This window comes from Manacus candei, unplaced genomic scaffold, assembly GCF_025592945.1.
Source record: "Manacus candei isolate 608988 ecotype Guabito, Panama unplaced genomic scaffold, ASM2559294v1 h1tg000041l, whole genome shotgun sequence".
NCBI classification, from domain to species: Eukaryota; Metazoa; Chordata; class Aves; order Passeriformes; family Pipridae; genus Manacus; species Manacus candei.
This window is the reverse complement of record NW_026138089.1, coordinates 9,931,718-9,954,066: the sequence shown is the minus strand read 5'-3', so window position 1 is coordinate 9,954,066 and position 22,349 is coordinate 9,931,718.

The following is a 22,349-nucleotide window of genomic DNA, read 5'->3' as shown; positions in this document are numbered from 1 at the left end:
TACCACAGGGGACACCCTATTTCTCTGATCCTTCTGCTTCTGTATGATTTTGATCATACAGAAAAGAGCTTGGCTGCACAGTTGGGGGCCACAGAACCTGACTTGTTGCTCAAGATAAGGAGCAGGTCACTCTCTTTTAAAAGAAATGTGCTCCTATGATAGAAAATGGTGATTGACAGCCTTGTAGGCATTTTGTAATGGCTCTCATTGCACATGAGAGACTGAATCCACTTGATGAGAGTCAAATGTGCTCTGCCTGCAGCTGCTGGGTTTTAGGGTATTCCAGGGGTGTGGATGGATCATGTTTCTAGAGCCTAATGGGGCTGTAGCTATTGTAGTTACTTACCTGTTCAGGAAAGTCTTGGCCTCTTGATGCAGAACTTCAAGAATCATTAAACCTTAGCAGGACACAGCATAGACTTCAGATCTCCCCGGAACTCAAGCCTTTCCTTCTGTAAATTCATACTGATCCCAAGCACTGGGTTTTTCAGTGAATGCTTAGTTTTCTGCATGGCCAATATTGCACCCAACAGAGATGTGACAACAGCTGATCACCTTCAGGTTAACAATTTCTTGTCCATAATTTTGATATTGCTTAATTGGAACTGTTTTCCAGATATTAGGGTGGGGTTTGTATATAGCATTATGCTTCCTATAGCAGGGAAATTGTGGTATACTAGATCACTACTTTCAGCTCATCTGTGGGCATTTTATGGTTCAGACTCTGGAAATCCTACATTATTTCAAAGAAATTGTCTAAAAGCTTTTGTCATTTGTGATATAATCCTCCTGTCTCCACAGGAATTACTGTCCACCAAGACTGCCTTATGCTAGCTGCTGCCAGAGAGATAGCAACCATATGGTTGGCCCACTTTACTCTGTGGGGTATCTCCAACGAAAAGTTCCAAAAATATCTCATTTTATCTAGTGGGAGGAATCTTAACCACCTTTCCTATCAACACTTTTTTAATGCCAGAAATCTCAAGTTCAATTTGTAATTAAAACCCAAGGCATTTCTTTTTCTCCTGAATTCAAATGCTCCACCAGCCCAGAAGGGGGGTTCCTTCTCAGGAAGCTGGGGATGCTGTTTCTGTTGATTTCACTTTTGCTGTTATGCCATTCTGAAATGGGGCTTAATAATCCTTGGCAAATATTGCTTTAGGGTATATCCTACCAATAAAAATAAAATAGTCTAAATTTGGGCTTTTGTAAACAACAACAATAAAAAAGTTCTTTTTGTTAACTCAGAACAAACTTGTCCTCCCTGTGTTATCTGCTGGTTCATGGGGCTCTAAGAAATAGTTGCTCTGGGATTTTTTGTGTGAAATATCTTGCATTTTTAAAAAAAGTTTGCAAAAAAACCTGAGACCAACCTCTCACATATTGCTGATGTATGTCTTGCATGGCAAAATTGTATGTATGTAAGGGCTGTCGTGGACCTTGCAGCGATTCATACAGAAAATCTTTATCTTTAGTTTGGCTAGCCAGTTTCAAACTGCATCTTTGAAACAGAAGTTTCATAATATCTCTAGAAATAGAATCATAAAATGAAGGGTATCTGTGGCTGGCAGAAGATGGAATGGCACCTCATGTTTTGTCATTTTAGCCTCTTATCTATTTCTTTCTTTAAAGTTCTTTACATTACATTCTAAGTATATCTACAGTGTGGGTAAGCAAATTCTGTCACGTGTAACACAGGTGTTGCACCTGTTTAACTGGGAAGAGAAACCAGCTTTGGGTGTCCTCTAGTGAATTCCAATCTGATAACTGTGGGCATGTACCAACACTAAAATATGGAATGCTTTTACATCATTAAAGTTAATGGACGTGGATATTTTACATTTTAGACTCAGCATCCCATTAAAATGTCTTTGAAAATACTATATTATTCTTGATTGATGAAACTATAAGCTATAGTAATGTGATGAATTCTTTAGTTCTACAGCTGATATTTGCTTTCAGCTGTTGCCTTCTCTGTCAAGTTGTTCCTTCATTAAATTTATAAAGGTCTTAAAAAGTGAAAGAAAGGTAGGTGTTTGTTTTCTTGATGATATTTGGTTTATGTGCAGACTCTCTACCTCCTAATGCCCCCCACTTTGGGAAACAAAACTTGATGCATAGATTTGTTGTGGCCATGTCAAATATTTGCAGGTTTTTAGGTTAATTGTGATTTCCATGATTTAACTAATGTACATGTCCACAGCCACAACTTTGTGTTTATATTCACCTTTTAGACTGTATGAGGATTAGAAAAAAAATAAATATCTTTGTCTGTCTGGAAAGGGGGATGTCCTAGACTGGTTTTGTGCATTGCCACTAAGACTCTGTGGTTTCTTTGGGGCTGCCCCAATGGCATGGGCAAGGGAGCTGCAGAAGAGGGTACAAGGAACCTTAGGTAGTATAGTTGTGAGCCCATTGTACCTGCCCTATTTCTTTTTGCAGCTAAGTCACGATCTTAGTGTTCACCTAAAGGAAAGAGGTAGGTTTAATATGCAATTTTTTTGCCTTTAACTGAACTTGGAAGTGGCAGGAGAGGTATGCACCTGCCAACAATTCACTAAGAAAAGCAGGTGGGAGTTCAGCAGGTGGGCACCAGGATTTGTGAGAAATTACCCTGACATATCCAGAACAAGGTAAACTTCATTGTCAATGTGAAGGTCAGTGTAAAGTTACATATGTCACATATGACTAGCACCATTGTTTTGTATTGCAGAAAGTTTTGGTAAGTGTGAACTTGCTTAATTTTTTGAGTAAGCTAAATCAGAAGGGTCACTCTAAATATGCACCAGATGATACACCCCGTGTTTTCAGAGAGCCAGCAGGTATCACAAAGTGTTTAGGGCTGTTAGGTCTTTAAAAGGGATTCCTCCTCATGGACAGCCATGGAAAGTGTCATGATCTCATAATCATCTCTCACTCACATTACCTGAATACAGGGCACTTGGAGTTTGGCTTTATAACCACAGCTTTGCCTGCACTGACCAGCCGTGCTGGTAGACATGGAGGGTTGCAGTTCTCCACAGGGCAGAGCACACTTCAGTGCTCCTGTGTGGCCCATCAGCACCTCATTCATGAACTGTGTTGCTGTGACTCCAACTGATGGCCAGTGGTCTCAGCTGTGCACTTCTGCATCTCAAAGTTTTGCATCTACTCCTGGTTATCTCACTTCCCAGGGATAATGTGGTCCCTACATACTCTGTCAGGAAGCAGTCACGGTGACAAAGCTTTCCCAAAAGCCATTGTGTGGGCCTTCCTCCTCAGGTGAAAGGACTTCCAGGAGGGTCAGTTCATGCGGGATGCCCCTGTAGGGCTTGCTGGGAGCTGATGGTGGCAATAAACTCACAGTCCTTTCCGTACGGCACTTCTGTTTTGAGCAACAACCAGACTCGGGTCGCAAACAGGTATGAACAAGCCAAAGTAGAACAGGGCAGGAGAATCAGCAGGACCAGAATTCCCGGTGCAAAGGCCATACGCCAGCCGCGCTGGCAGGAGCAGTGATCCAGCCACATCACTGAGGGGAGACAGGGGCTGCGGGGGCATCTGGGGACCTGCAGCGGGAAAGCAAATCTTTAAATAGCTTCAAACCATATGTAACGTTAGTAATCGGGATGTTCAGTCCGGGAAAAACAGATATGTCTGGGAGAAAAGCTTACGGAAAGGGTGCACTGTGAAAGTCGGGGCTCTGGGGGTCCGCAGCACCCTCCGCTTCAACCGAGCCTCCAACCGAGCGCTGTGGCTCGCTAAGGCGGGCTTGGCGCTCCATCGCCGCAGAGCGCTCCGGCGGAGGCACAGGGCTTCTCGGCGCCTCCCTCCCCCCAGAATAAACGGGACACTGGAAGCTGCGGGGCCGCGGCGGGAGAGCCTATCCCGCCCGTCCCACACGCCCGATGGGGCGGCCGGCAGGGGGCGCCCGGGGAAGGCCGGGCCCGTCCCGCGCCCCGCTCGCCGCGTTCCCGGCGGATCGTCCTCCCTGGGGAGAGGGACGGGCCCTGGGCCGCCCCTGCCCGTATCCGCCGCAGGCGTTCGACGGAAGCACCAGGGAGGACAAAGCAATGCCTCCATGGGGATATTTCCCCCTGCTTATGCCCGACAGACCAGTACGGCCCGTATGGGATGGAAAAAAAGCTCTTTCCTCGGGGCCGGCTGGGGACTGACAGGAGGAGGTTGGCCGAGGTGGGTTTACGGATCTGTGCCCCCGGGCAGAGCTGCCTCCTGCAGAGGGTCAGAGCTTCAGCTGTTCTCCTCGGGAGGCTGCCGCTCCCACTGCCCACAGACACTCGGGGAGACCAGAGCACTTGTCTGGACAGAGGACTCTTTAAAGTATTTATTGTCCCACCACCACCACACACCCATGAGGAGACATGGATGTGCAGCATGTGAGCGTGTGTCACTGGGGGTGTCCAGGAGAGACCTTCCGAAATCATAGAATGGTTTGGGTTGGAAGCTCCATCTAAACTTGCCTTGAACACTTCCAGGAATGGGGAATCCTCAGTTTCTCTGGACAACCTGTTCAGTGCCTCACCACCCTCACAGTAATGAATTTCTTCCTAATATTTAATCTAAACCTACTGTCTTTCAGTTTGAAACCATTGCCCGTTGTCCTGTCACTACATGCCCTTGTAAATAGACTCCGTCTTTCTCGTAGGCTCCCTTCAGGTACTGGAAGACCCCAAAGCCTTCTCTTCGACAGACTTAACACTCCCAATTCTCTCAGCCTTTCTTCATAGGAGAGGTGTTGCATCCCTCTAATCAACTTGGTGACCCTCCTCTGAACTCGTTCCAACAGGCTGTTGTCCTTCCTGCGCTGCATATCTCAGAAGATGAGTGACCAAGGTGCTGGAAAACTGGTTTTACCCCCTACATCCCTTCAGCCCTTTTTCTCAAAGTTCCAGTACTTTAAATAATACTCTACTTTTTTTTTTTTTTCATTCTTTGTGTTGTTTCATTGCATTTTTACAGCTCATTGTGCAAGGCATATTAGTTGTATTCATTTGATAAAATTTTTTACCCCAAAATAATACATAGTTTAACAAACTTCAGCTGTATTTTTTTTTCTTTGAATACAATGACATTGTTTACTATGGATATTCACAAAGTGTTTCTTTGTGAAGTTAGAATTTGCAGGAAGCAGTATAAAGATGCCCCTGTTTCCTTAATATTTTTTTTCTGACATATCAATACATTTTGTCCTATTCCACTGACTGTTAAGTTCTAGCATTTCTAGAAAATCGATTTCAGAAATTCATCTGACTCCATTTTTATAGGACTGAGGCCATGTAGCTGTTGAACCACGCAGTACTGGCAGGTACATGAGCTGGGGCCTTCTGAGGTGCTTGCTCTGCTCCCACTCTGCTACTCTGCGTGGTAAAAAGATGTTTGTGTCACTTGAAAAAGCTGTGTTCCCATACTGCAAGAGATTGTACTGCTGTGTGTGTATCACAGGGCAGAATTAAACTTACATATAACCTTTCCAAGGTTTTACTTTATTACACTGAGAATGAAGCTTAGTGGCATGGGTCTAACACAGGAACAGCACTGTACCCTAATGCTGTTTTAGTTCTTCTGAAAACTGCATTTGAATATGGCAACATGATAGACCACTTTGTTTACTGCAGCCTGGGCTGGGACAGCCACTTGCATGATAATTTATTGATGTAGCTACAATGGATATGCTTATTTTACAGCAATTCTCTTTCTTTTAAAGACTAAATTATAATATTTGTCAAAAACAATTATGAATATTGTGAAGGACTTTTTTCTTTTTCAGTTTTTATGTCAGAAAGACACTCTTTGTCTTCTGAAGACCTCAGTTCCCTACTGCCAGAGAGGTTTTTCTCCTTTCTCTCTTTAATTTTCCTAGTACTTGACATTGTTTAGTAATCTCCCTTCCATGGCACTGTTACATCTCTGACAGTTCAGGAGAGCAACATTACAAAAACAGTGTCCTGAGAAACCCTCTGTGTATCACATGCCAGACTTTTATGAATGTTTCGGGTTGTTCACGTTTTAATCTGGCTGATGAAGTTAATCTGGAGGAAGGCCTGGACAGAGATGGTTGGAATCAGTTTCAAGGCAAACCATCAAATGACATCTCTTATGCCACTAAAAAGAAACCAATTTGAGGAGCCTTCTGGTAAAGACTTCCTTTCTCTGGAGAATTTATAGAAAGAAAAAAAATAAACTGATCTTTTTATTTAAAAATAACTCTCATAGACACAACTAAAAGCAGCCTTGACTAGGTAGGAAACACCTGATTTTTAATATCCTCTCTAATTTTAAATCTATCATTAAGGTATGTGGCTAGCAGAGTATGAAATCCACTTTAAACTGTATGATAAACATTCAGAAGGATTTATATAATTAGATATTACAGAACTAAGATAACATGATGGAGCAGAAATCTTACAGCTCTCGCAGACAGCTGATAAGTTGCCCTTTGCTCTACCATTTAAACACATGCTACCTGAGCTGGTGTCATTCCACATCAATTTAAGGAAGCTGGGAATGGAGGTTAGCTGTACAGTACACTGTACTCAAACACTTTGGGCTGGGATTTTTCAGAGAATTCATGGGTGATTGACCCTCAACAGCTTTTGACCAAAAGCTTTCCTTTTTCTTGGACTGAAAGTCAGTATTGGACACTTAAATATGTAAGTCCTTTTCCACTCCAGCTTTCAGGTTTTTATCTAAATGAAGAAACCAAAATTCAACTGGAGTGGAAAAGAGAAACTCCTCAGCAGGTAACATTGATAGGTAATACTTAAGACAGAAGGTGAAAACTAGCTATGCAAGACTTATTCTGCCCCCAAAACAAATGGCACTACACCTAATTTAACTGCCATGACTGCTCTCATTTGGATCAGCATTACCCATAAATCAACTTTCTAATAAAGATCTACAAAGCTGGAAAAAATTGCAGCCCTGTGCAGCAAGAGGGAGTGTTTGCATACACATAGGTACATGTTGTGCCCTGACTTGTAGCATAAACATTTTTTCTGGCTGAAAATTTTCATGCTTGGTCTGGGTTCCAAAATAGATGGAGGTGGAAAGAAGAAACTTAAAGTAACATAAATTCTGGGAAAAGATTTTAGATCTATACATAGGCAGCTTTCAGTAAATATAATTATATGAAAGATGACAAAACATGTAATATGAAAGACAGAATTAAAACAACAAACATAACTATGAAAGAGGTAGAACTTATATTCTTTGCTCATAGTTTTCAAATCGGTTGGTTACCAAAATGCATATGCTCTGTGAATAGGCAAGTAAAGTTCCTATTGAACAATTTGTAGGACTGTGACTGGTACTGGAAACACATTCAAAATATTTTCTTGCACTCTCACAATAAATATTAGTAATTAAATTGGTTTACTTTTAAGTGGCATGTAGATGCCAATTAATGATAATAATTAAGTATCTGTTTGGCTATTTAGCTTTTATAAAGATTTTAGAATGTTTCCTTGTAATTCAAGCTTTGGAATCCAATCCAATTTCCAATACTTTGGAAAGATATCTAGTTCCTCTTTTGGTTACTATGCTGGCTTTTAAGCTGCAGTACCAGGAGCAGCCAAACTGGAGGCTGTGGTTTGTGAATCATACCTCTATCTCTGCCTCCAGCATCGCTTGAATAGGAATATGGAAAATCTGTTTCCCTCCAAACTGGAGGTGCCTGTTGAATATAATGTGGTGTGCTGCCTCGATTTTCATGTCAATGAAATATTCTTCCCTCTAGAAATGTGTTCATGTTCTGTGCATGTTTTGTAGAAAGATTAGGAATACTTTTCACCTTCTCCTCATGGAAGGTATTTATGGAAATGTTTCTCAAAACCAGTTGGAGGTGAACACGTGAGGCAGGAGGAATTTCATTATGTCTTTTCAGGCCTCTGCTTCGGGTCTCTCAGAGCTGGAATCTCTATTCTTTTGTAAACAATGGAGGTATCTCCTTTCCTCCTCCTTTCCACCTGCCCTCCATCCCAGTCAGGCAGGAAATCAGGTTTGCTCCTCCTCTAAGGACCCTGTATGGATCTGTGTGGCCTTCACATGGGATCTCTCTCTGATAATCAGCCAAGTCTTCTGTTGAGGTAAATCCCGTGGTTGCAGCACCTGAGCTATTGATCAGTGGGGCACACTCAGTGCCAGCAGCTAATTGCAGGAAGTACGTTGGGCTGTGACCCTGTGTGGATAAGTAATATTTGAGTTAGCTGAGAACAAATAAAACTGATGGTTGGAAGTCACAAAAAGAAAACTTGTTTTTGCTAACTGGCTAACATTTGCAGGGATTTGGCAGTGTGATTGCCAGCTGCTACAGCTTGTGATTGAGGTCACCTTCTCTTTGTATATAAACATTAGTCATTTACTAAAGAATGTAAAAAACAGGTGTTCAGTGTTCACTGGTAATCTGCTCTTTTAAAGGGATGCTGTAAGATAGCACCTGACATAGAACAATTCCTTGTATGCCTGTTGCTATTAACATAGACACACTTGTACTGTTACTTAAGCAGTGCCATTGGTATGCATGGTACATAAAAGATAAACAAAATGACAGATGCTTAAGCCAGATGAAATTACAATTAAACTAATGACAGACAAAAATAAAGGAAGTGTGGCAGGAAAATGTGAAAGAACATAGAAATCACTGCAAGCTATGCTCCCTAAAGTGTTTTTTTTTAGTTTTAAAGAGGCAGTTCTGCATTTTATGGCCAGTATAGAAACTGAAGATTGAAGCTGCAAACGGTTATCTCTATGGATTTTGCAATGCAGGAATGCTTTTCACATATGATGAGAGACGATATTAAAGATGAAGAAATCTGCATGAAAAAACCCACAGTGATTTGTGGAAAAAGGAAATTAAGCTGTCTCCTGAAAGTATGCCCTCCAGAGCAATTTTAAACAACCTTCCTATCAGCTTTCAAACTTCACCTTCTTATCATCTGTATAATGTAGCAAGACTTCTATGCCGTGGCCCTGTCTACACTCAAATCTGCATGTTTAGGTTGACCTGCCAGCAACAGATTTCGTTAGATCATTTCAACTTATGGATACACAAGTCCATAATTAAATTAGGAAAGCATTTAAATAAAATACATCTAAATGAGAATGTATTAATAAAAGGTATCCATTCATTTACAGTAGGCTTTAAATTTCTCTCAATGGCTTACACAAGGACATTCACATTCAGCTGCTTTGGCAGAGCAGACTTACTAGATGAAAGTCAGGCCTCCCTGCTTTCAATGCACAGACCCACGTACCCACTGAGAATGAGATTCACCATCCAGCGCTGTCCCACAGCTTGCTGCTCCTGCTCTCACACCCCCAAAGGTGCTGCCCAGTTCTTGGTTCTCCACCTCAGCAGCGGGGCCCAGGGCAAAGGGAAGTTCAGGGGGGGCAGCAGAGAGTGTTGCCTTTCTGCACGGTGTGGGTAGTGGGCTCTAGCTGGAGGGTGCTTCCTTCAGTGTGGCATCTCTGGAGCTGGAGCTGAGCCTGTTGGTCGGGATATAACAGCTGTGTCAAGGAGTGATTAGTTCAAGTCACATATTCACATGATGTGAAACACAGACGTTTCAAGTATGTTGACTATACCCTAACAACAGACTGTCCTTTGTCATGTTAATTGCCGTGGGATGTGATTTATGTTGCCATTGAAAAACACACTACAGCTCTAAACTGAAGACACTGGATTTTTATTCTCCCAGGTATAAGGGGAATGATAAAAAGCAGAATGAAGAAACTGTGGCTGCTAATTATGCTAATTAAGGGCTAGTATTTAAGAATGGCGGGATCCTGTTCTGCTGAAGAAGGAGCTTGAAAAGTCAAGAAAGACATGTATAAGGAAAGTGTGATACAGTATTAGCCAGTGTTAGACACAGCCAGCACACTATCAATCCAACTGCAGTCTGACTTTGTGCAGATATCATCAAATTGTGTTTCGAGGATTAGTGGGATAGCTTTGAAGGTATTCCTGCAGAACTCCTCCTCTTCAAGACAAATTACACTGGGATGATAGACATTCAGAAAATATTGATCCAAATAGAAAGTAATCTCAATATTCATTCAGGTATTGTGGTATTCACAACTATATCTTTTTAAACATAGGAGACAGACAACTACTTAAAAGTGGCAAACTTTTAAGAAGGTTGATTTCTTCCAAAAGAGTGGGAAAGACTCAGCTGTGGGTGAGGAATCAAGCAGCACCCTAGCAGAGCTAAAACATTTTTCTGCGCTTCTGACAGCATCATTTTCTTTTTGTCACAAATTGTCGTAGCCTTCCAGCCAAAATTACTGAAATTTTTTCCATTGTGCATGAAGCATTTTTACACATTAATTTCATCTATTCTTAGCAAGATGTTCTTTGGTGTGAATTCTATCTATTGTTAGAAAGTGTTTTTGAGAAAATATGATTCTAATCTTGTGACTTTTTGCCTTGATATCAAGAGAGTTACTGCCAAATATGCAGTCATATCTTTTGTTAATAAAACCAAGTTACAGGATCTATTAATAGAGTGGTAATAAATAATGGTGTTGTTAGGGGGCAGGATTATATGTCATTTTATTTCTAGTAAAATGATACTCCCAAAGGGTAACGATATTAGGAAAATTAGCTGCTAGTTCGTATACAGACTGTCTTGCAGAAAAAAAAATGCATTGGAATAACCACTGTGGAAAGGAAAATGTCACAGTCAAAAGAAAAATTCTACTATTTCAGCCCTAAAGCATACCACTGACATATGCTTCAAGGGAAATATTTGGTAAAGTGTGGTCCTATGACTTTGTCATAATGTTGACAGCCACAGCAAAGAACGGAACCACAGTCAGGAATCTCTCAATGAAAAAGAGAACAACACCTGAAGTGGTCACTGCTCATTTTCTACATTTTCCTTATTCTCACAGCAGAATAGAGGACATCCTAAACACGCTGACCAAAACTTCAGCAGAGCTAGTGGTTACAGAAAAGTGCATACTAATAATGTATGTCAGCTGGATGGCACCAGGAAGGTCCAATGGACCATCACAGCATTCATGCACACGATTATCACATTCTGAATAGCATTGTAAATTAATGCTTTATTTTTTGCTTTCTGTTTCCTTTTCCCCCTCTTGTGCGACCTCTCTATTGTTCTATCTGATCTGATAATGAAATTAAACTAGTATAATCTATAATTTTCAATTCAAGCATAGGTTAAAATTACGTTTCACCAGACTTGGGGCACATCCCACTGTTACGACCCGCCCCAGGAAAAGAGAGGGGGGGGGGTAACTCAGGTTTTATCAAAAATTCCTTTGGGGTGGATTAAAGCGAAGCGACACTAAATAATCGGTGTATGAAAATATATAAGATTTATTTCAGCAGTTTTGTATCAACAGGTAAGTTAATAAGATTTATTTTAACAGTTTTGTATCAACAGATAGGTTAACATTTTTGGGTGCTGTCATAATCAATAGGTAAACTAACACCTTTGGGTGCTGTCATAAGCTTTCTGGGGAGGAGAAAAATGCATAGGGGAGAGAAAGGCAGGATAAGAGCCAGGGAGAGTAAGGGAAAGAAAAGCTGAAAGTAGATAGATGTCCATAGTCACCGCCCACGGGGTCCAGCGATGCTTGATGGTCTTGATTCGCAGGCGGTGGGGGAGAAGAACTCCCGAATTCCCAAAGTCACCAGTAAGTTTATATGCTCTGGCGCCTCCCTGGCATGAGGGGTTGCCTCCCTTTTTTGGACTTAGTCCTCCAGAGGCACATTGTCTTTTCAGTTGTTGTTCGCCCAGCAGAGGTGTCAATAGGCAAGAGCCTGCAAGGTTGACTCCTCATGGGCTATCAGAGGTAACTAATCGCCCAGCAGGTGTGTCAAAAACCCAAGGTCAGTTGTTGTTTTCAGGACAGCGTAACTAATCGCCCAGCAGAGGTGTCAATAGGCAAGAGCCTGCAAGGTTGACTCTTCATGGGCTATCAGAGGTACAGTGTAACAGTCAAGGGCCCGCAAGCTCGGCTCTTTTCAGTTGTTGTCAAAAGCCCAAGGTCAGTTGTTGTTTTCAGGACAGTAGGTGTGTCAAAAGCCTGAGAATGCATAAATCATCAACTATCTCAGTCTCTGACACCCACATACTGTTTCTTTTGGGTTTTTTTATGGTTTGGTTTGGTTTGGTTTTTGTGTTGATTTAATTCCATGAAACATTTAATGGTCTACAGATTTTTTTTCTCCCAGTCATGTCAGTTATTGGCAGAAGTGGCTTCTGAGGCTTACAAACCAAGGAATCATTTAATAGGCAGGTCACCTCTTTAGGACAGCCAGGCCTGCAAGCTGGGCATGACAGCCTTCCTTCCATCTTTCAGTTGGATGTCTGCAGGATATTGGCAACTGCTAAAAGGATAAAACAGCAGTCCCTCAACTTTCCCCCATGGAAATTTCCCTCTGGCAATCCCAGTGTCAGAGCTTCTGAAGGAAATACAGCCCTTAGACCTCCAGAGTCTTTTGGCAGCGGCACTGGTCAGTGCCATGCTGGTCATCCAGGAAGGTCTCTTAAGCCGTACACTCAGTGTCATTTTAAATCTTTCAACTTTGGTTTTAATTGCATTTTTCACTTCTGTGTCCCAAAAGCTGGAAGTGTTCAGTGAATGAGGCAACACACTGCTCAAAGAGAAAGTCTGGTGATTAAATCAGCTGCCTCCCGTCCTTGAGAACTGGGTTGCAGCCTTGCCTTTGCCACAAAATTCTTCATTCTTTGTGATGATAGACAGTCATTTATAACAGATAAAACCAAAAGCTAGTATCTTCATTATCTGCTTAGGCAATTCACAGTGTGTAACTCAGATATAAAAATCCAGAGCTTCCAAAGAAAGAGTAGAATCGATAGAGAGGAAAATACATTGGCTTTGCTGGAGGAGCACAGAAAAGTTCTTTCTGCTTGGAGCCAGACCAGATCTGCAGAGGTATATTTGCTTGACACAAGGAGTAACTCAGCACGGATCTCTGCAGCATCAAACTGTTCTGAGGGTACTGATCTTGACATAAGGATTTTCCTGTGCTAATGAGGCATTGGATCAAGTAATGAATAAAAAAATAGATTTTTAACCTTGTGCCAGATTGTTGTGTTTAGTGACAGAAGCTCACTGCTGGATACTGATCTTAATTCAATATTGTGAGGTCAGCAGATGCTTTTCCTTAGGCTGTATTATTGCTATACCAAGTATAGCAACATGGTTCTTACAATACTAGACATTACAGAAACTTGTGGATTTTCCTATAGTAAAGGTAAAATAAATGAAAAGAGCCTTTATTTTACAAGTTTGCTTTCAAATGGCTGAGAAATCTTAGATTTTAAAGCTAATTACAGGTTTTTAAACACTGTAAAAAAAATTAAGCAGATCATTTAAACTTTCTTTAATATTATATGTGATACAATGAGAATATTAATCCACCTATATTTAAAATGTAATCTCTGGGGGTCAGTTTAAATATAAACATTACTGTAAATTTGACAAGAACTTGAGGATATCTGAACTTTAAAGGCTCTCACATTACAGTGAAGTCTTCTGCCTAGGTAATTTGTCTAGGTAATTTTGGTGAGACAATGTTCACCAGGGGATGATGTAGGGCAAAAATTACAAAGCACAATCATCCAACTAATTTTGTTTATTTTTATTTTGCTGTTTTTAACCTTTGGGTGAAGATTGGACTTGATGATCTTGGAGGTCTTTTCCAACTATAATGATTCTATGAAATTAAAAAGATTAGAAGTTCTTTGCAAAAATGCTACATCTAGCAATGATCTGTTACACCGCTATAAAATATTTACTTGATTTCTGCAAGTGCCGTTGGCTTAAAAGAACAGTATCCTTCCAAATGGGTTGGCAGTGCTGTCCAGAATAAATTAAGGACAAAACAAAAATCCCCCAAAACTATAAAAAAAAAAAAAGAGAGAAAAAAGATAAAAGGGGGAAACTAATCCCTGAACAAAATATTGACGACTGCTATAAAAGAGGAACTATTCTAGTTATGAATGTAATACTTGCATAACATTAATACAGTAGTAATATGGTTCTGTTTCTCTGATCTGGGCATACCGAGGAATTCTGTAAGAAATTCTGCTTTTTGGAACTCGTAGCATTTGTAGATTCTGATATTGAGCACTTCTATGCACATCCACTGCACATGAAAAATGGACTGAAGGCCAAAAGAAACCATTAAATTGCATTTTTGCCTTAATTTCAGAAAGAACAATGGGGACTATTATCCAATCCTGTTTTCTGATTTGTTGGTCAGCCATCATGGGGGGTAGTGGTCACTTCAGTCCAATTTGTGTGAAATAAAGTTGAGATTTCTTCCTCCATAAGGCTGGGAATATCACAAAACCTACATCACAGCAAAGATGGATGGAGGATATGATGCATCTGCATGGAGAAGACAGAAAATAATCACAATTTCCTCTAGCACAACAGATAGGAGGCATCAACTGCTAATAGCACAAAGGTTCAAAAGATAATACTTCTCCAAGAGTATAGATAAAGATCTTTGCCATTTATATTGGGGATGCTAAAACAGTTTGATGAATTCAATAAATAAAATCCCTTGGGAGATGTTGCATACAGGAATAATACCTCTGAGCAAGAACATCCTGAGCTGGAATGCACTGAAGATTGGAAGATGGTTCTTGAAAAATGTCACTATATGTCTGATTTGTCCTTACACTCCTCGGGGCAGCAGGTAGCGGTCACTGCTAGAAATACAGTTCTGATCTGGAAGGACTTTGGTTTGACTCATGTTTCAGAGGTATTATATAGGTATATAAGTGTTTCCAGTATCCAAATCACAACATGCATTGTGCCAGTGTTACTCTCGTCTTACTGAACTGTAATGTATACTTACTGAATCACATGAGAATTGGCGTGTTTCTTTTAGATGGGAAGGAAACAAAAGGGGTGTTGAGAGGGTTGTTTTGTGTTGTTTCTCTCCCTAAGAGTATGCAATACCACTGACAATACATCTTTGGATGAAAATGAAAAATGAACTGTAATAATGTGCTTATGTAAAACCAAATTGGACATATTCTGCATGGCAAACATGTTGTGTTGGAATAAATATCTCTCTGGTGATGTCAGTGTGAGAACAAGCACTACAGTGTTGTTGAAATAATTGGGAGTCACTGAGCGAATGTGCTGGGGAATCCTGCAGAGAGCCTATATATGGTAATTTATCTAGAACATTCTCTATTTCTGTTTTATAAAGGCTTTATGCAGAACAGTGAATATGTTTACCATCTTTCAAACTGGCACAAGACACAAACCAGTCTTAGGCCTTCCCCTGAGCACCGTGCCCAAGTGAGAGGCAGCACCAGCAACAGGGAAGGGGCCTTCTCACCATGGGGTGGCACAGCACAACACTGGCTCTAAGGTCAGGAGGCAAAAATCCATCTCCTGTTGGGGCTGAAATGCAGTGGGCTGTGGTCACTGTGTATATAAAAACATGCTGGCATGAGAGGTCTCTTTGTAAAATCTAACAGGACGAATAACCTTCCTGTACTTTAAGTAGAAAGTGAAATGAAATTCTGGAAGATAATTTTTTTCCCCTTAATTTAATCTAACTAACAGTTGAAAAAAAATCATGCTAACTTCAACAAATTTTTGTAGAGAAGTTGCCTTTCAGTAACTTATTATGGTCATAAAAGTAAGACAAAATTGTTATTGCAGTCACTGAAGTTAGTATAATATGGGGTAAATACAGTACAATAAGCCTTAAACTATAATCTCAGTCAGTTGAAATATATTTTTGTATGCTGGAGTTCACAATTGTCTCTAACATCTCCACAGGTTCTCCCTAGCACCCAAAAGCCTTTGGGTCCTTAAGGGCAGCTCTTCCACTATCCCATTTTATTTTCGGCACATGACAAGTCTGAGCTCAGACTTAATCTGTTTCTTCATATTATTTTTCAAATAAAAATTAATAGCAGCATGAATAACGAAGCAAAATGAATAATAATGTGCCAGTATACAATCAAATTGGAAAAGGTTTGAACTGTAAAGTGTTCCAGGTCCTCTGTGGCCAATTGCAAAGACCTGGATGGAGGAGGAAAAAACAATTGCATTCTGTCAGGAGAAGCTGTTAAATTCCTGTGAGTGAATGTAGTCCTGACTTAATTACCATTTCCAAGAGCCTATTTATAGTTGTCTGGGAAAGCACTTAAGTGAAATAGGCTTAAGTTTGCAAATAGAATAAGTGGGTGAGTATTTACTGTGAAGACAAAGATGAGAGAGAGGTGACTGTGGAGTTACTACTCCCTAGCCTCTCAAGCCCTGCCATGGGATGTTAGAGCAGGAGTTTTATATTGACTGAACTAGCTTGCCAACTCATCAGATCTCTACAGAGAATTTAAAAAATCTAAAATTTTAAATGTTGTGCAATTTATGCACAGTACATCATGATGAGCTTCCGACTTGAAAGTTGGCTGGGACAGAATGTACCACAGGAAGGTACATGAAAAATTTCTTGTGTCTCTGTGAGAAAAAAAAACAAACAACTTTTCATAGCTATAAGCATCTGAAATGTTTTAATAGATAAAATGCTGAATCTGGGCATTTAAATGGTTGGCAAGATGAGGTGTAGCATGAAGAATGGGATTTGTCCAGGGGAACATGGTCAGTGGGATTTCCTGAGTAAGTGCACTTATGCTGTTTGAAGCAAATACTACTCACAGCTGATAAATAAGTCAAGTGAAATGTTACGTTAGGAATGACAAAAAGAAATTCACATTGCCTTTATCCCAGGCCTTTCAGAGACAAATGAATAGGTGCCATGAAATAGAGGATTAGAAGGGGATATGCAAGCTGAATGCTAGCAGGCTGCACGCTTAGGGAATTGATCTATATTTAAATCTATTGCTATAGTTATTTAATATCTGTACATTTCATATTTTTTCTGTTTGCAGCTAACACAGTATTATTAAGCTGTGAAGCCTAGATGAGTATCATATCTTTCTGTTTCTACATAATTAGGTTTATTTAAAATTTTCTGTTCAGTAATTCCTCCTATATATGGTGTATTAAATCAATGTCATAAATGAAGAATTTTGGCACACCACAGAATTTCAAATATGCATTATAAGAGCATATTATATACATATTTCAGTGGTTTATGGGCATAATGATAGGAGAAAAAATAGCCATGTATACATTTCATTGCGGTGAGTATCTAAGCATTTGAATTGCATTCATTCAAAGGCAAACCACAGCCTCAATGCTTGAACTAAAAATACTGTAAGAGACTATTTTCTTAATGTGCTCAAATGTACTGTCCTCTTTGTCATCTACCTCATGTGTCATCTATGCATACTATGCACTATGGCAGTGCAACTCTTTGTTATTTCCCTACCAGGAAGTGAAGCACCAGACAATAGCTTGTTATTATTTATTTCCTCAGCTGGATGTGAACTACTGACCCAAAGACTGTAACTACAGACCTTCCATGCTCCATTTAATTAGAAGTACTATTAAGAGAAAAAGCGGGGGGAAAAATATTAATGATTACAAAGGGCTTGTAGGATTACTTCTTTTCTCAGATGACTTGTTGATGCAGACTAAATGCCTCCTGATAAAACACTCTTGTTTGTGAAATCCTTCCATTATACTTCATGTTAGATTCAGACATCCTCTGCGTTTTTTTTCCCACTGATTTGGGATTTTCAGACTACTTTCTATGTCGAATTACCCTGCCTCAAGAAACGTGTCTTATCAGACCTGCTCAACGTGTAGAGGGAAAAATTTGCTTCCTTAACATGTACACACACAGAGCTCCCTATTCTGTATCCCATCAGGAAAGCCCTCAGGGATTTTACATTTCTGCTTTACTTTCTGACACCCTTTACACCTAGAGCTGAGCCAGAGAATGATCATCAACAGACCCTCTATTCCTGGAGCCCTACTCTTGGCTGCTGACAGCAAGCAAGAGTTGAGGGTTTGCTACTTTTTATGTCCTCTGAAGTGGATCGATGACTGCTGATCATCTTTCCTACAACATCTGTCACCTACTATACCATCCCTGAACCCCTACGTAATCCATGGGGATTGGTGCTTGTCCAGTTCCCCTACTGTCTCAGTCGCTACTCCTGTGGAAGGGACAGTGTCCCACTTGGTTTCATGCACCCAAGTAGCAGATCCCTACTTTGCCCAGCTGCCCTCTGAAAGAACTCAGATGCCACACCAGCTTGAGGCTGCAAAAGCAGGGCCACCAGTAAGGTTTCCACTATGCTGGGGGATGCTTAAATCTCTGTATGGCAGCCCAAGGAGAGCCTCCCCCTGAGACAGATTTCTCAGCAGTGAAGCCGTTCAAACAGCTACTAGATTGTCACATGCAATATGTATATTTATTTGCTTTGGAAAGATGTGCCTTACAATTTATTTTTCTGTGTATATATGTTCATGTGTAGGTGTGTACCTATCTCTATGTCCTCCTATCTCTAATTTATCTTTGCATTTATATTTATCTTTTTGCATACACGTGTATGTGTAGCAAACAGAAAAGATTGAAAGGGACAGAGCTAATAAGAAATTATGTCCCAGTCTCTCATGATTTTATTCTGTTGGATATGGGAAAAGCAGCAAGCCCCAGCTTGCAGGATGAGTGTGATAGATAGCCATTGGGACAATGATGATGAAGAAGCCTTTGCTCTGCTGTTCCAGAAGACATCTATGATCTCAGAGAAGTGACAATTTTTACTTAGTTATCAAAACAGTAAAAAGGTCCCCCACAGGTTGGAAAATCTGGGAAATGGGAGCTAAATTGCAAATAAGTGCTCACAATTAGAAGATGGGGAGGGAGTTGTTATTATACACAATGAGATATCAGTTCTGACTGACTGCCATTTTCCAGCAGTTGTGAGAAAAAAAGTGGAGTGCCAAAATGAGGTTGGGATTTTTATGCAGAATTAAGGGCTTTTCCTGTGGACAGTAGGAAAGTTGGAACTTGTTATCTACAACTTACAGTGGGAAATGTTATCTACATTTTCTATGGAAAATGTTGTGATATCAATTATGGACCTGGCTATAAGAGCATGTTTAACAGAGAAGATATGTAGAACCTGTGATTATAAACACTGAAGATGGCAAGGAAGGGCACATGAAGAAAAGTTGCTTATGTAAGTTTGAATTAATGGGCATAGGTGTGCCTGAGGAATGAGTGAATGTGTGAGCAATGTTTGTGGGTGGAAAAAAATGGAAGGAAAGGAAAACGGGTGTGGAATGAAGGTGTGTGAAATACATGAGCATTCAGATGTGTATTATGCATATCTGGAGAAGATATAGGCGAGACAAGGGACAGGTGTAAACCTTTGTAGATATAGCTTTACATAGAACGTGATTTATTGCCATTTGTGCAGACTGATTATAATATGCACTGCAAGCATTTAATTTCCTGTGGCAGACTTTTATCTATTTTAAGTCAAGATCTTCTGTGTTATTACCTGTTTCATACTATGCAGGTCATCTTTGTTTGGCAGAGTGGTTTCTTTCTGCAACCCAAACAAGAGATATGCTGTGGTGCACCAGGTTCTCTGTCCCTTTTTTGCTTTTACGCTCTGGAAGTACGACAGACATTGAAGAGAAAGGAAAATAAAAGGGAGGGAGCTGCAATGCAGGCCTGGGAGGGTTTCATTGCAGGGTAAGGATGGCACAAAATGCATTGCAAATTAGTACTTTGGCATGAAAACTACAGTGACCTTTTCAGGTTCTTCTCTTCTTGCCTTTTAACGTTACTCAGAAAGAATCCCTGGCTCCTGAATGCTTTGTTCATTTCCTCACAAGGAATGGGCAGAAGGATGAGGTAACATCCGAGGAAGGGTACTGTTCTGGCCTGGAAAATAATTGAGAGTTCCTGCCTGGCATCTCGGCATGAATGCGCTGCAGACAAAGGGAGTTTCTATTCTTGTGAGGCAAGTGCTAGCCCTATCATTTCCTACTGGTTCCTGTAGGCAGCTCTGTGCACAGTTGGCTGGACTCTTGGAATCAGGTTTTTCAACACCTTTATTCATGTGCATTTAAGAAGCTTCAGCTCCTAGCTGAAGCTAATGATTTTTCTAGATACGGACAGCCTAAAAGTTAGATCTGAAGTCTAGGAACATTTTACATCTAAGGTTTTTTAGGACATGTTCTCACAATTAGCCTACAAACTTTGCCCAGGCAGAATCTTGTTCAAGATTTTAGGAAGAGGCAACCTGTCAATGGCAGAAGCAGCTACAATGCACCTGAAAATCTTGCACCTCTCCTTTATGCAGTAGCATATGCATCCTCAACTGCTTTTATAATGAATGCATGAAATCCAGGACACACTGGACATCCAGCTCATGTTTTACATGGAACATGTGCATCATAACTCTGCCTGAGAAACCACAACCCAGCCAAGTCCTTTTCTGGCTCTAACCTGGAGCAATTTGCCAAAGTTAAGACAAGAATTTAGTTGAAGGGCTATGAGCTGAACGAAATGTTCCACACTCAATCCTGCCATTTCCCCTCTTGCTTACTGCTGTCTTGAGCTCCCTGCCCCCTTTTTGCTGCCTCCACGGTCAGTCCCACATCGTTTCTGCAACCTCCATCTACAGGTTCTTCACTGAAGCTTGATCGTCTTTTGGGACTCCAGGGACTGATGAGGAAGAACCAGCCCATGTTGGAGGGCAGTGCTGCACATGTCCTCAGCAGGGCTAATTAGTTTTGGTTGATTATTATAGCAACCTGGCTTTACTGCTTCCAGGTATTATGAACTAACCTAGTGCCTTGGTGTGATGCTGAGCTGTGCAGCCATTGTGCTAAGGTAATTTAGGGAAGGTAATTTTTGAAACAAAAAAAATCCGATTTCCCAAAATGTTAATATAGGCCATTTGAGAATGCCTGTGTCTGCTAAACAAAACCTCTGAAAATCTGGGAGATATACTTAAAATAATAGAAACTGCAACCACCAAAAAATAGAGTTTGTACTGTGCCTTAACTTTCCCCTCTTTGAAATAGTCCTTAAAAATCATATGTAACACACAAACAGCACCTTGCTCCTAGAGATAGTGCTGAACTCTTGGGACCACATAAAACAGCCTGACAGTGTTTGCTGAAGCAAACTCTCTGTTAAGATGAGCTGATCCAAACATAAGCTGCTATGATTTGGATGATTGGATCTACAACCTCGCATTTGCTAAATTTTACACCTTTACAACATTTTTAATCTACTACACCTTTGCCCTCAGAGCTTCCTACACCACTTTGCTTTCATCACTAAACCCATCTATTACTCTCATATCACCTCTCACTGCTGACAGTAGCCCTGGTAAGAAGACTACAGTTTGCTACCACTGAAATAACCTACAAAACATAGGCAGAAAGTCATATCTGTTCTATTATCTATACTGCTTCTCTCATGCATGGCTGTTGGATAACCACTGGTTTAGGGGGGGGTGGCAGAGAAAAGCCCAAGAAGTCAAAAGTCCTCTAATTTCCTGTGCTTATAACCACAATGCAGCAATTAATGTTCATAGAGATGTAACTTAAAACGGTGAATGCAAGTGGAACATAATTGGAATTGCAATATAATCCCTGGCAGGGTATTGCCAGTTTCAGGGGGCTGAGTTCAGATTGTTTGAGAATATATTGTTAACTCCTTTCCTAGTTTTCAGAAGCTTATCCTGCAGTATCTTAACTCTTTATGTCCAGATTTTCAAAGGTTTAGCTGAAGGCAGCATCCTGCACAAGCATGGAATACCACAGGCCAACTTTTAACCCTGTTTTAACTAAGTTTTGTGGAATTTAGTTCTAGATGGTAGCTGGAACCCTGCTCTGCGGTCTCCAGCAGGCTCAGGTCAAATCACACTCAGCTGCTTTCTGCTCTACAGAATGGGGTTAAGGGACCAGGTTGAGATGTCAAGCAAGCAAGATGTACAATTTTCCATTCTCCTTTATCAGAGCATGGATACAGCATGATCTCTGTGACTCGTGTGGTCTCCAGCACCTCTGCTCCATCACCTTTTGAGGCTCTGCAGCAGACCCCCATACCTTCCCCGTGTCCCTGTGCACATCCAGATTGCTCAGCACCTCCGAGGCTTTTCAGGCGGGCATTGGGGGATGCATGACCCAGCGAGGGCCAGCCATGGCTCCCCTTTTCCTTCATCCCCCCACGGGGCCGTGGCACAGGCACAGGCCCCGAGGCAGGACAGGACGGGCCCCGACGGGGCCTCAGTCTCCTTCCCCCGGCCCAGGCGGAAGGCTGCCGCCCTCTCTCAGCGCCGATGTGCCTGGGTCTGGGCCCGGCTTCCGCGGGGCGCGGCCCCGGGCTCGGCCCCGCTGCTTCCCCCGTGCCCCGGGGAGCGGGCCGGGGCGGGAGGGCTCCG